The sequence below is a fragment of the Lathamus discolor genome, chromosome Z (assembly GCF_037157495.1).
Source record: "Lathamus discolor isolate bLatDis1 chromosome Z, bLatDis1.hap1, whole genome shotgun sequence".
Taxonomy (NCBI): domain Eukaryota; kingdom Metazoa; phylum Chordata; class Aves; order Psittaciformes; family Psittacidae; genus Lathamus; species Lathamus discolor.
The window spans coordinates 79,488,173-79,501,514 of record NC_088909.1 but is presented as its reverse complement, the minus strand read 5'-3'; positions in this window follow the sequence as shown (position 1 = coordinate 79,501,514).

Sequence of the window (13,342 nt, the reverse complement as noted above, 5' to 3'; positions counted from 1 at the left end):
ATTTGTTCTGATTGCACAAACTGAAATTCCAAGCTTCCATACCACTATAGCACAAAGGACAGAGACATGTATGAAGACATGGATATGCGGAAAAAAAAAAGTGTAAAGAATTTCTTACAGCTACAACATTATAGCATTCAGTAATGTTCTTGTGTTTTCCTGACCATTATACATTTGTTGTTCTAACTAAAAGAACATCAAACAAACCTGAAGAGAAAACATCATATTACAACTCTCAGACGAATTACAGAACAATGAATGGATTTCTACAGAAGGCATAATTTTTCACAAAAATCACTGCCTTAAAACAACTTTATAGTGAACTTGTATGATATGCTAGCACTGTGTACAGGACAAAAATGTTCAGAAAATCATAGCTGGCTTATAAAACTTTCAGATCTTTATCCACCAACATTCCTTGCCATACAGGTATATAACTTATGAAACAATGGTCAGTTACAATAAGGGCAGAGAAGAAGAGTGATTAATAGTATAAAGTTAGTTGCTTGATGCTGTATGAAAGCATTGGTTGGAGAGGCACACATCTGAAAAATTTGTGCACTTTCACTTACAGCGTAACCATCTAGGATAACAAAGCTATATTATTAACTAATGTTATTTTACATATTAATGCTATTTTCTTGCAGGTAGATGGCACACCTTTTTTTCTTCAGAAAAATAATTGTGATCTAAACACTAAAAAATATTCAATAACACTTCTGTCCTCTACATAGTCAAAGAATTCATTCTCTGTAAAACAAACTTGTGAGGCAGCAATGAGATTCTTCTCCCACACTTAGACTGCTCTAGGGCAACAAATGGGGTGCATATTTTCCTTTCCAGTGAAGAAAGTAACACCTTTTATTCATAATCCCTTTTTCTTCTAAAATTTGTAAGTTTTGTATCAATGTACTTAATCTTTTTTGGCTTCTCCCCCCATTTTTTTTCCCCAGAACTCAGCTTTCTTCTTCCTTAGCCTCTAACTCTACACTTTCAGCCCAGCAATTTGTTCTTTCTGATAGGGATGTAGTTGGTCCAAAGTTATTTTTGTCTGTATTTTGCACTTGTTATCAGTTGGGAACAGAAGGAAACATCACTTGGCACCTGAACGAAAGCAACAGATAAGCATGAAGCTTTGGGCTGTTTGCAGCTTCTGTTAGCCACTGCAGGAGCACTGTGCATTATGGTCTCTCTCTTCTGTTATATATGATGAAATTCCCTGCCAGGAGGGCTATACATTTACATTTTCTTAGAAAATGGGCTGAGAAAGCCAGATGCCAATATGTAGTTGATAATACTAGAAAAAGGTTGAGCTTCAACACTGACATTTACATATATGCTTCCGGCCACAATGAATTCCAGTTTGTAAAATTCTGCTGCTGCACAAACAATGCTGCTGCACAAACACACAAGTTAAACACTGAAGGAAGACTTGTGAGAAGAAGTAATATCTCTTATTAGGCTATAAAAATGACAAGATGCTGACATCAAAGTCTTTGTTCAGGTAAAAAGAATATAAGGAAGAAGAATTCAAGTATGCTAGATGCCATATGGGACAGTGATATTATAACTTATTTTTAATTTGCTTCTTAAAATCACAATAGGTTATATAAAATCCTGCTCCAGTCATCACAGAAAAAATACACCAGTGATCATTCCAAACTAAGGAATGTTTACATCATACTCATGATTCCTGAAGATGGGAAAATACTTCCCAAGCTCTTTTTCATAGTATGAGTTAAATCAAAAGGAAAATTACCTATAAAAATGAAATTATATTATTTCAGCTTCTACAAATAGTGGCAATAACATGTAGTTCTCTAAGCCTTTGTTTTTATATTTGGAAAGAAAGGGTGGATGTATGTGATGCTGATGACTTCCCTTTAAAAAAAAAAAGAATTCCTTTTTCCTTTCATTTACGCATGTGGGATGTCACACAATCTTATGCAGCTTGTCCATTTAAACAACATATCAACATTTACATTTTCTCAAGCCTTTCTAATGTTAAGACCTCATTTAACTTGCATATTTTACCTGTACTTGTGCTCTCCAGTTACGTTTATGTGGAAACAGTTCACATTCCTATTCTCTTCCATTATACACGGACAAAGAATATCAAATTAATACAACAAATTATTTCAAATTAATAAAACAAATAATAGGAACACACATCTTACTATGCCTGAAAGGGACCCTCTTTAAGTTTTCTTTCAAAATGATGGAATATTCATTACTATTTTATGTATTTGAGAGTTTCATTTCTCCCTTTAGTTAAAAGCATCAAAACATTTGCCATAGGGTCATTTCCTACAGACATAGTAATAAAATCTAAAAACAAACAAAAAAAAAAAAAAAGAGAGGAAAATCAACCCAAATCAAACAACCCAAATCATCCTCTCAAACAAAGTGGGTTTAGTTCTTAAAATTTTGTGTAGATTAAGTTTATCAGGTTTTATCAATAATGTTGTAACCACACCACAAGCATGGCATTGAATACAGAGACACAGGGAACTACAGGCCTGTCAGTCTCACCTCAGTGTCTGGAAAGATCACAGAGCAGATCCTCCCAGAAACTTTGTTAAGGCACATGGACACTTAGGGGGTGATTGGTGACAGCCAGCATGGTTTCACTAAGGACAAATCATGCCTGACAAATTTGGTGACCTTCTATGACGGCCTTCTATGGTGGCCATAGTGTTGGTGGATAAAGGAAGAGTGACTGACGTCATCTACTTGGACTTGCTCAAGGCATTTGACACTGTCCTGCACAACATCCTTACCTCTAAATTGGAGAGGCATGGGTTTGATGTATGAACTACTCGGCGGTTAAGGAATTGCCTGGATGGCCGCACTCAGAGAGCTGTGGTCAATGACTCAGTGTCCAAGTGGAAATCAGTGATGAGTGGTGTGCCTCAGGGTTCAATACTGGGACTGGTGCTGTTCAACACTTTTGCCGGTGACATGGACAGTGGGATTGAGTGCACCTTCAGCAAGTTTACCGATGACACCAAGCTGTGTGGTTTGGTGGATACACTGAAGGGAAAGGATGCCATCCGGAGGTACCTTGACAGGCTGGAGAGGTGGGCCAGTGCCATCCTCAGGAAGTTCAACAAGGCCAAGTGCAAGGTCCTACACCTGGGTAGGGGCAATCCCAGGCACAGCTACAGGTTGGGCAGAGAAGAAATTCAGAGCAGCCCTGCGTAGAAGGACTTGGGGGTGTTGGCTGATGAGAAGCTCAATGCGAGACGGTTTCAGTGTGTGCCTGTAGCTGAGAAACCAACTGTATCCTGGGCTGCATCAAAAGGAGCAAACCAGCAGGTCAAGGGAGGTGATTCTCCCTCTCTACTCCCAACAGATCCCACCTGGTGTGCTGCATTCAGCTCTGGGACTCCCAACACAGGAAGGACCTGCTGGAGTGAGTCCAGAGCAGGGCCATGAAGATTCTCAGTGGGCTGGAGTACCTCGCCTATGAAGACAAGCTGAGAGAGTTTGGGCTTGTTCATCCTGGAGAAGGCTCAGGGGAAAGCTTATAACAGTCTTCCAATACCTAAAAGGGGGCCTACAAGAAATCTGGAGAGGGACTTTTTACAGGGTTATATAATTACATGTCAAGAGGAGATAGCTTTAATCTAACAGAAGACAGTTTTAGATTTGACATTAGGATAAAATTCTTCGCTGTGAGGGTGGTGAGGCGCTGGCACAGGTTGCTCAGAGAAGCTGTGGCTCCCCCATCCCTGGAAGTGTTCAAGGCCAGGTTGGATGTGGTTTTGAGCAACCTGCTCTAGTGGAACGTGTCCCTGCCCATGGCAGGGTAGTTGGAACTGTCTGATCTTTAATGTCCCTGCCAACTTTAGCTGTTCTGTGATTCTATGATTTCCATCAGGACTTAAGTACTATGGTCCTGTTTCTAAGTATACAATGTATCCTTGAAACTTACAATATTAAAAGAAGAAAGAAAAAAACAAACTTCACAAACATAAACTTCACTTATTATCTTTTCATGTCACATGAATTCCAGAATTTTTAGTGATAGTATAAGCAGAAGATATTTGAACTACAGAACATGATAATCCATGACAGGCTTTTCTATTACCCCTTTATATTATCAGCCACTGTCCATTTATAAAACTTTATATTCATCAGCAGAACATCTTATATTATGTGCTTTGTTCTCTTTGTGGAAAGAATCATAAGGAATTTCTTATTGTAGCACATCTTCAAGAAAGCATGAAATTATTAGTCTCCTGCTTCCCCCAAAGCTGTAAGGTCTGTATCCTATTGCCTATTTTATTGACCTTTATGAAAGCTTTCTTGACCCAACAAGAAGTTTCTCATCAGATACAACAGCTTTTAGATAAGATCTCAAGTCCTCAAACCATAAGATGTGCCATGCCTGAGATTGCGATAAACGTGCCAAAAAGATGAAATTTCAGCCAGGGCAATGATGAGAGAGCAGATCTCTCACAGATGGCATAACTAAGATGTTAATAATATATTGATCCTGTTTTTAGGATCAATATAAAAGTGAGATTCCCACATTCTGCGTTATGTCAGAAAAAAATGTCCTTCTTATGTACAAATAAACTCAAAGACATCTTATAAAGCACTTTGTAGAATTGAAAGAGCTGATTTCTGAGCACAGCTTCTTACTTCTCTGCCCATTCTCAAATTTTGTTTACCGCTTGAAACCATAATCAACTAAGATTTTATAAAGTAGTTGATCATGCTTTCAAGAATTTTTGTCATAATAATGCAAAAATAGTCATAATTATAAACATTTCTCACCCTGCTTTATTTGATAATGTCGCGTTTGCATAATGCATTTAATTCCATTAAAACTTCATAAAGTAACTTTACTTCAGATAGAATAAATCTAATTTTAACTTGGGATCAGTGTGATTGTTTGTTTTACTTTGATTTTATTGAGCAACTGAAAGATAAATTAAAGTTTACAACGGGAATCCAGTAAATACTTTACAATGAAGAAACCCTACATTACATAAACTAGTCTTTTATTTTCTGTATGAGGAACCATACAGAAAAGTAAGGTGGAGGTGAGGGGAACCGCAAGGATTTTTTTTCTGTGAGAACAGGGGCTTCCACCAGAGGAGACAGTGCCAGTTCCAGCCAGCTCCAAAATGGAACCACTGCAGGATGCAACTAAGCCCATTGGTCAGGATGATGGTGCTTCTGTGGTAACTTATTTAAGGAAGGCAAAATATACTGTGCAGCAGCTGTGAAAGAGAGAAGAAAAAATGTGAGAGAAAGAAGCTTACAGACAGGGGAGAAGGAGGAGGAGGTGCTCCACATACTGGAGCAGAGAGAGATTCCTCTACAGCCCATGAAGACCACGGTGAAGAATGTTGTCCCTCTTTATCTCATGAAGGACCACATTGGAGCAGATATCCATCCTGTGGCCATGGGGAACCCTATACCACATCAGAAAAACAAACCCTAAAAGAAGCTGCAGACTGTGGAGATCCTACACAGGAGCCTGTTGAGAGAAGCCCACGTGGGAATAGATTTTCTGGCACGACCTGCAGCCCATGGGGAGCTCACATTGTTCTGAGTCCTGTCCCTGAAGGGCTGTACCCCTTGGAAAGGACCCATGCTGGAATAGTTCCTGAGTGACTGTATACCATGGGAAGGAACCCATACTGGAGCAGGGGAAAAGTGTGGGATGGAAGGAGAGGCAGAGATACAGTGTTATGAACTGACTGTAATGCCATTTCCTATCCCCTTTCTCTGCTCAGGGTAGAAGGTGATAGAAGAGTCAGGACAGAAGTCAAGTCTGGAACGAAGGTGAAGGTGGAAGGAAAGTGGTTTGAATTTTGTCTTTGTTTCTCATGCTCCTACTCTATTGTAGCTGGAAATAAATTTATTTTCTCCAAGTTGAATCTGTTTTGCCTTTTGACAGTAATTGGTGGCTGATTGCCCTCTCTTTCTTTAACTCAGCCCATGAGCTTTTCCATCTTTATTTTTCACTCTGTGTTGAGGAAACGGAATGAGAGAATGGCTTGGTGGGCATCTGGAAGTCAGCCAAGGTGAACTTACCTTAACTTTTAGAATAAGTGACAGCTACCTTTTTCCTTAAGAAAAAGATGTAATTGGTGGATGTTAGGAAAAGCGAAGCACTAAGATTTCCTTGAGGTTCATCATGGTTTTATTTAATTAGAGCTATAAATTAATTTATTCAAGCTCACATTTATACTGTTCTTTAAAAAGGTACACGTTTTCCACATTGCTTCTTTTTATCCTAAACGGCTAATCAATAGTCAGGACTTTGCTGGTTTCTTTCTTTTTACAGTGTGATACAGTTCTATCCACTAAAACAGAGTAGAGACATTAACAGATGACAAGTTTTTTCATCTTATGTTCTCCCTCTGCCCTGTTGTGGAGGGGGAATGAGTGAGCAGCTGGGTGGAGATGTGGCCCCTCTCCAAGGCCAACAATCACAGCTGTCACCTCTAAGATCTAAGTGCTCCAGGGTTTGAAAAGTTCCCTTGCTCACAACCCATAGATGTAACAATGGTACGCATTTCTCCCTGAGTTATTAAGGAAGGGCTGCAGGTGCTCCTCTACTTCGGATTTTTAATAGTGGCAGGATTTTTTTTTTTCTGAAATATGCCCAGCTAATCCAAACAAAACTGAGATCAGTTTTGACACTTCTTGTCAAGAAGTGATTTATTCTGACCATAAAATTTAGAAGCTGAAAATTAACTTTTACATTATGACACTACAGGAGCTCCATATACTCATTTTGCTACAGAGAAAATGAGGAAGTTTGCAAAAAATCTGTCAAACTTCCTATCCAACCGAGCAGGGAAGATTTCCCACTTGAATAAAAATGCAGTGATCAGCATGACCTTGAACATGTCATCAGATACACTGGAGAAATATTTTGTAAGTGTCTTTGTATCTATCTTTTCTTCCAGTCTATAGTTGTAGCTAGCTTCTGATTCTTCAGAGGACCAGGAAGAAAAAAAAATCTAACCAATCACCCAACAAGCCAATGTACTCCTTCACTTTGCTGATGACTGGATAAGGCTCTGAAGCATGAAATTTGATTTTGTTATTGGTTTAATGTATAGATGCAAGTATGAAGAACATTAAAATGTCAATGCATTGCATTTTGTTTTCATGGCTAGTCTTGAAAGATGATGATGAAATTGGGGAATCAGAGATTAAAAGACTGCAAGATCCAAATGAACCACAGCAGTCCTGTATCCATTATAACCATGCACCAAGGTTATAAATTTTCTGGAGTGAAGTATACCTTTGAAATAGTTGTTATCAGATGATTCCAGGTTGCAGTACTCTGACAATATTTAAATTTCTCACAAATATAACATTTATTTCCAATTCTAATACTACAGTTGTATGAAGTTGGTTCTCAATAACTGGATTTATTGTGCCTTCAAAATTAAACAGCTGTCCTCTCCTATTACAGTTATGTGCATATACATATATATTCATGTAGAATTCATCCCTCAGTCTTCTCTCTGATTAAGCTAGACAACTTAATCTTCTGAGGTCTTGCATTTTAAGTCTGGCTTGATTCTATTTTGAGAATGAAAACTCTGTCTTCTGCCCCTGGCAAACAGTTCCTTCCTTAAAACTCATGGCTGAGTGAATAACCATAATTCATGTATGCTGCAGTGGATACAGACTAATTTATTAAATAAATTTTTGTAATCCTTGATATGAAAACATGTAAAATTTAATGCATACGGCAGGAGAATCACTGAAAAGACTGGAAACTGCTTGGGCAGCTATTAAAATAAAATACAATTTTACTTTATTTTGAGACTACAGACCCTGATTATTATAACAATAATAATGGCTACCAAAGTGGTTATAATTACTTCTGAGTGTAAAAAAGAGCAAATCCAGCAATTTCTCTGGCAATCTTAACCTATAACCCTAGGGCCAGCCTCAGAGTTTAGAAGTAATGAACTCTGTGAAGGATACAGCAAGTAACATACAGAGCAGGGGGAGTGGGATGGGTGAAAGACAAGAAATCTAACTGCATATACAGTTTCAGCATACTGCCAAATCCCTACTTGTATCATGTTTATTTATTAATGTGAGAGAACTTTTTTTCTTTTAAAGATTATTTATGTAATTATGGATTTGTTCATTACAGAAAAAGAAAGAATAATCCATCTGCAGGAACTGACTGAAGAAATTGTCTTCTGTTATGCTGAGATGCAGTATCATGACACAAGGCAAGTCTTGCTAGCATGCAATTCTCAGACAAAACTGACTGTCACTGTTAATGTTTTCTACTACAGAGCCACAGAATCCTAAGTAGTACATGTTGGAAGGGAACCTGGGAGTGGTTCTTCTAGTCCAATTACCCACTCAAAGCAGAGATGACTTAGATTGGGTTGTATGTTGTTTGTCTAGTCAAGCTTTGAATGGAGACAATTAAAACAATAAACTCTATAGAAATTCCAGTTCATAGAGCCTGACTACCAGAAAAGCCTTGGATTTAGTAAGGTTTCCTAGATCTTACTAGAAGCACAGCTAGATCTACTAGCAACCACAGCCTAAGAAGGGAGACAGAGGTTCTTCTAAACTCCAATTTGATTTTAAATCTTGAAAGCAGATTTCTCCTCTGTTTAAGGATAGAGAGTTTCTACAGTTCCACCTTTTATTTTAAAATGGAATGATCCATTACCCTTCCAGATTTCCTATGCAATCCAGGCTGCCTATTGGAAAGACAATTGCCATTTTTTCTACTATCATTTACAACACACACAGATATATTATTCTGTTTCTTCTACATCCTCGTGCATGTAAACCAAAGGATATATGAGAGTATTTGGCTCTTTTGAGGGACATGTACAATCCAGGCAGGAAGGAATGTAAATTAAGAGGTAATAAGATAAAAAATAAGCTATATATTACTTCATGGGAATACTGTTATTTAAAAGTATAATTTTAAGAAGACATTGATAGGGAGGGATGCAGTAGTTGTAAGCCAAGCTAGATGAATAAAAAATCACGTCAGTAAATACCGCTTTTTGTGATATCTTTACTTCTACTTAACAATTATTCTGTTTAGTCTCAAAAAACAGTCAGCTGATGCACCTATCCAAATAAATTAGCAGATGTTATTTCAAATGTTGTTAGTTTATTATGGATGCTTTAGATAACCAACATTGATGTTTTCATTTTATGACTTAAATGAAAATATAGACATCAAATATGGCAAAATTTTGGAAATTCAGGTTATGATGGTTATACAAAGCATCAGGCCTTGACCTGGTGGAACTCACAGAGCTTCAGCTCCAACATGTTTGGCATTCAACGAGTGGTGCCCCTCAGGGATCGGTGTTGGGACCCGTCTTGTTTAACATCTTCAACGCTGACATGGACAGTGGGATTGAGTGTGCCCTCAGCAAGTTTGCCAATGACACCAAGCTGTGTGGTTCGGTTGATATGCTGGAGGGAAGGGATGCCATCCAGAGGGACCTTGACACACTTGTGAGGTGGGCTGACGCCAAACTTATGAAGTTCAACCACGACAAGTGCAAGGTCCTACACCTGGGTCGGAGCAATCCCAGGCACAGCTACAGGTTGGGCAAAGAAGAGATTCAGAGCAGCCCTGCAGAGAAGGACTTGGGGGTGCTGGTCGATGAGAAAATGAACATGAGCCGGCAGTGTGTGCTCGCAGCCAAGAAAGCCAACTGTATCCTGGGCTGCATCAAAAGGAGCGTGACCAGCAGGTCGAAGGAGGTGATGCTGCCCTCTACTCTGCTCTTGTGAGACCTCACCTGGAGTATTGTGTGCAGTTCTGGTGTCCTCAACATGAAAAGGACATGGAACTGCTGGAACAAGTGCAGAGGAGGGCCACGAGGATGATCAGGGGACCGGAGCACCTCCCATATGAAGATAGGCTGAGGAAGTTGGGGCTGTTCAGCCTGGAGAAGAGAAGGCTGCGTGGAGACCTCATAGCAGCCTTCCAGTATCTGAAGGGGGCCTATAGGGATGCTGGGGAGGGACTCTTCATCAGGGACTGTAGTGACAGGACAAGGGGTAACGGGTTAAAACTTAAACAGGGGAAGTTTAGATTGGATATAAGGAGGAAATTCTTTCCTGTTAGGGTGGTGAGACACTGGAATCGGTTGCCCAGGGAGGTTGTGAGTGCTCCATCCCTGGCAGTGTTCAAGGCCAGGTTGGATGAAGCCTTGGGTGACATAGTTTAGTGTGAGGTGTCCCTGTCCATGGCAGGGGGGTTGGAACTAGATGATCTTGAGGTCCTTTCCAACCCTAACGATTCTATGATTCTATGATTCACTTGACCTCTAGACATCTGTTATAACAAGATAAAATCAGACTGGGTGAAGACAAGTCCATCCACGTCCTGAAACTCTGTACTGTCAGGATGATGTAAAACTTTCTGTCAATCAACAGTGGCAAAAAAGATACTTACTCAGCTTTGGGATCTGAATTAAAAATGTTTTAGTCTTTAGAAGTTCTAAACTCTTAATTTATTCATTTGGGTTTATTTGGCTTTAGACAAATTGTTTGTTTGGAATTTCTAAGCTTTAATGTGGTTAGTCCTTAAAATAATACGTGAAATTCAGGTTCAGTGATGTTTTTCTTTTTTGCTTTGTTTTGTTTTTTGTTTTGTTTAATAACAGAGGGCAAAAAAAAGGAGATAAACCTCTGTTGTCAGCCATAACACGTTTTAGTCAACAGATAAATGGAGTATTAGATTTTACAGGCTTGCAGGCACTCAGCTATTAGGATTTGGTACTAAATCTAGTTTCATATAAAATTGAATTCTTCAGAGTATTTTCAATGGATAATCCAATTACTAGTGTTATCATGGCTATGTTATCATAGCACTTGCTATGATAGCACTTGCAGCAAAAGAATGTAAGAAGTCAAATAACTCCACCAAATGAAGAAATCGTAACTAAACCAGTTTAAAGATATATAATATTCCTCCTAATTTATTTTTCCTACAGTAAGTTAATTAATAAAAAAAGATTAATGTTGATTCAATGAATTCAGGCACTTCTTACTTACAATAATATACTCTCAGTAATCTAGGTAGCAGATAAGTAAATTTATATTTTTATTTTGTTTCCTTTATGTAGAAGATAGCTATAAATCTATTACGAAGTTATAATGTATTTGAAAGTCACACTTACATATTGCAGATTCTTTCTGCTTACATAAACATAAAACAAAAGTAAGTGCATTGTCATGACTAAACTCAGTTTTTCAACAAAAAAGCCTGGACTACATTGCAGCAAATGAGGTCTTAGAAAGCACACTTGCCCTCAGGTCTCCCACAGTGTATAAATCCTATGTCTTATACAATGCAAAACTCAGTCTTCTGTGTTGAACATTATGTTCTTGAACTGTTTCACTTCTGAACACATTAAATTACAAGTAATAAAGAGATCAAACCTGATTTTTCCCTACAGCAATTCAAATGCAATTCTGCTTATTAAGTACAGTTTAAATCTCCTTCACTACATAAACCTAAAGACTCAAACATTCCTCAGGGTCTTTGTCTCAAAGCACTTCATACTCAACAAATAAAGAATTTGTTCAGATTTTCATCATTAATCAGGATTCCCATGTAGTTTCCTTCTTATAGAGTGTTACAAAACTATTGCCAGTTCCTTACAACGTACCTACAGAGCTGTGCCTTTGAAATGAAAACAGAGTTAGACAGGAAATTTTAAACCTAATCATTTTAGTTATATTTTGAGAATCTCAGATATACCTTTCAGAATTCTGGCATGCAAAATGATTAACCTTATGCAGGGTGAGGAATGTGAGGACAGAACAAAGCCAAACCAAACACACATCACATCCCAACCAACATATTTTTCAGTATTTTCTTACCTATTCCATTTCATTCACCTCAGCAATGAGGCTTTCTATGCATATAACTTTTCCAGCATTTCTTACTGCTTTTAGTCATCTGTAACTAAACAATCACTTCACCTTTCCATTTTTCTTACCAAAGTACACTACTATGATTTCTCCCCTAAATCTTTGCAGTTTCTCTCTAAATCTAATATTTTATTTAGTTGCCCTTTATGTTAGGGATAGGCTGGAGAGTATGGAACTCTGTCTGGGGATAGGTGAGCAGTCAATAGAGAGTTTGTGGGTCAGGGTTAAAGGCAGAACAGCGACGGGAGACATTACTGTGGGGATCTGTTACAGACTGTCTGATCAAGAGGAATATGTGGATGAAGCACTCTATAGACAAATAGAATGGCCTCACGCTTTCAGGCCCTTGTTATCATGGGGGACTTCAGACACGCTGATATCTGTTGGAGGGACAGTATGGCCCAGCACAAGCAATCCAGGAGGTTCCTTGATTGTGTGGAAGACAACTTCCTTCTGCAATAGGACACCTGACAAGGAGAGGTGCCGTGCTTGATCTCGTGCTCACCAACAGGGAACGGCTCGCTGGAAATGCGAGGCTCTAGGGCAGCCTTCCTTGGTTGCAGCGACCATGAGATGGTCAAATTCGCGACACTCAGGACAGTGAGAAGAATGTGCAGCAAGCTCACGGCCCTGGACTTCAAGAGAGCAGACTCTGACCTCTTCAGGAACCTGCTCAGTAAGGTTCCATGGGATATAGCCCTGGAGGGCAGGGGAGCCCAAGACTGCTGGTTGATATTCTAGGATCACCTGCTAAAAGCTCAGGAGTGTTGAGTCATGACTAGAAGGAAGTGCAGCAGGAGGGCCAAGAGGCCTCCGTAGATGGCTAAGGAGCTGCTGAGGAAACTTCAAAGGAAGAAAGAAGCTTACAAAAGGTGGAAGCGAGGACAGGCAGCCTGGGAAGAATACAGGGATGTTGTCCAGGAAGCTAGGGACCACGTCAGGAAAGCTAAGGCCCAGTTTGAACTGAATCTGGCAAGGGATGTGAAAGATAACAGGAAGGAATGTTTCTAACAAATGACAGACTAGGGATAACATGGGCCCCTCCAGAAGCTATCAGGACAACTGGCTACACAGGATCTGGAGAAGGCAGAGGTTCTCAATGACTTCTTTGCCTCGGTCTTCACTGGCAAAGGCTCTGACTATACAACGCAAGTCTTGGAAGGCAGACAGATGGTCTGTGAGAATGAAGACCTTAGGCCCACTGTAGGAGAGGATCTGATTCAAGATCATCTTAGGAACCTGAATATGCACAAGTCCATGTGACCTGATGAAATCCATCTGCAGGTCCCGAAGGAGCTGGCGAACGAAGTTGCTAAGCCGCTGGCCATCATATTTGAAAATCACGGAAGGCAGGTGAAGTTCCCGATGACTGGAAAAAGGGAAATATAACCCCCATTTTCAAGAAGGGGAAAATGGA